Genomic DNA, 2,572 nt, shown 5'->3' on the forward strand with positions numbered 1-2,572 from the left:
TATATATATATATATATATACATATATACACATGTATTAGTAATTACTGTAAAATATCAATAGTTTTAAATTAACTTTGTCTAGTTTGGTAAAAGATTCCATTTGAATTAATCTATAAAATGTACTGAAAATTTAATTTTTACCTAATATTACGAAACACACACTTGAGAAATTATATAACTTATTGATTTCTTGATATAAGTGATATTTTACAATTTCTCCTTTACTCTTTTCATTTTGGAAATAATGCATCTGATTTTGATGATTCCTTTCATTCATTATTTAAATTGCAATATTTTTGCCATTTAGAATATTACTACTGAATTTAATGACTTTTGAACAAAATTTTGAATCATTATCTTGCTTCTTGAGGTTAAAAGTAATTTATAAATTTCAGTTCTTTTGTGTAGATAGGAGTATCATACGTGTGTAGAAGTATTGTATATGTCTGTTAAATTTACATTGTATGTTTGTCATTTATTCTACCGTTACCCCAACACATCGCCTCCTAATATTTTTCTCTATTCTTGCACATTGTTTTCTTCTCACATTCCTCATCCTAAAATCTTTTCTTTATCATTTTCTGTTTCCACTCAAGCATATCGTACAAAGTCTATTTCTCTCTCTCTCTCTCTCTCTCTCGCTCTCTCTCTCTCTATCTATCTATCTATCTATCTATCTATCTATCTCTCCCCCCCACTCTTCTCTCCTTCTCTCTGTCTATTTTTCTGTTCACTTTTGTGCAACTGTAGAAACAGGGGAATGTCTCCGAAAAAAGAGTATTTACCATCAGAGCGATGGGTGAAAATATATGAGGCCTACGGAAAAATATTTTATATGTACTGTAGTTGAAAACAAAAAAAAAGTGTATGCGTATATTTTCTAAACAATTGATAAAATACAGAACATTTATTCGATATCATGTTCTATGACCCATGTGAAACATGTTCAGTGTTTTCAAAACAGAGATTGGAAAATATAATTAACGAAACGAAATAAAACTTACAACCGGCGATAAATTGAGCTTCTAGAAATAAACTTACTCTGGTTTCTTCTTAGTTAACGGCTAATATTTCGAAATAAAATTTCAGTCTATACAATCTGCTAGATAGAAAACCATAAAACTACAGGTATTTCTGAAAAGGAAAGTGGATAAATATTGCTCTGCTGAGTTGACTATTGATGATATACACAAGTTCGCAAATATTCATTTTATTTAACTAATATCAACTATTTGTTCACGCTCAGCATGAATTATATGTATGTATCATGGTGTGTTGAGGATTTTTCTTAGTTTAAAAAAGAAGTCTGTTATCTTTGATTTAAGATTCCATTTTCAAGGGAGCAGTAAATTCTTTGCACTGAGAGGTCACCGCTCTCGCACTAGGCATATGTGATTAGAATTTCACAGGAAAGAATTGCAAGACAGATTCTTCGAGGCAGGAAACCTAGGAGTGGACCAAGAATGTGATGGTTGATTGATATCCAAAACCGCAGCTGGTCACGCTTGGGAATTCAACCGGAAAGTATTACGCCGTTTACTTCTCATTGTATCAAAAAGAGGAGTTGCCTCAGGATTCAATTCCACGATTTTCCCAGGAATAGAGAGGAATTATAATATATGTTTCTGGACACTACATGCATTTCCATTGGCTAAAATCGTTTTGCTCTTACGATTTAATTATCGGAAATACTGTAGATTTTATTGACACTTTTTTCTATTTCAATTATTCAATTACCTATTTTATTTTGGTGTTTAATCTAATGGGCTCATATGCGTACTTTTGGTCATGATTAGAAATTTTTTGAGGTAAAAGTAATTCCTTAAAATGAAATTTCAAATGCCATCCACCTCAAACTGAACAACCCTTTTATAAATAAGGTTTTCTGGGTCCCCATTGGTGAGTTAGCAATTAATTGAGTGATTAGTGAACTCTTTCACTTTATGAACAATATATACATATAACTTTGTGTTTCTATGTGGGGTTATATGTGTTATAGGAAATTTATTGCCTGCACACAAGCACACACACACACATACACAAACACACACACATATACACAAACACACACACACATAAGCATACCTATAGGCATCTGGAAAATGTTTAGCTAATATTAATTCACCATTGCATGTTTCATTTGCTATGAAGAATCATACAATTGTACATGTTGGGTAAACAAGTAAGAAACATCCTATTAGAAATTCTTGAGAGAGAGTATCGATTAATAATATTCGATTCCCTGGCTGAAGAATTTCTAATAAGAAATTTCTGACATGTTTATCCAGCACATACGACTTTATGATTCCAATTAGTAAATAAAACATGTATAATGGCGAATAACTAATACCAAACAAATTTGAGACTTCTTTTGTTATATAATAACACTGCCAAAAATATTTTCAGAATTTTCAACTCGTATATGTACCTCACATTAATGCAACAAGGACAACAACTACATTCTGGAATGTAATAGTGGAATATGTAGATGTATTTCAAGAGGGCACAGCTTGGGTCTTTTTCCTACCTACTTTATATATATATATATATATATATATATATATATATAT

The sequence above is a fragment of the Octopus bimaculoides genome, chromosome 20 (genome assembly GCF_001194135.2).
Source record: "Octopus bimaculoides isolate UCB-OBI-ISO-001 chromosome 20, ASM119413v2, whole genome shotgun sequence".
Lineage (NCBI taxonomy): Eukaryota > Metazoa > Mollusca > Cephalopoda > Octopoda > Octopodidae > Octopus > Octopus bimaculoides.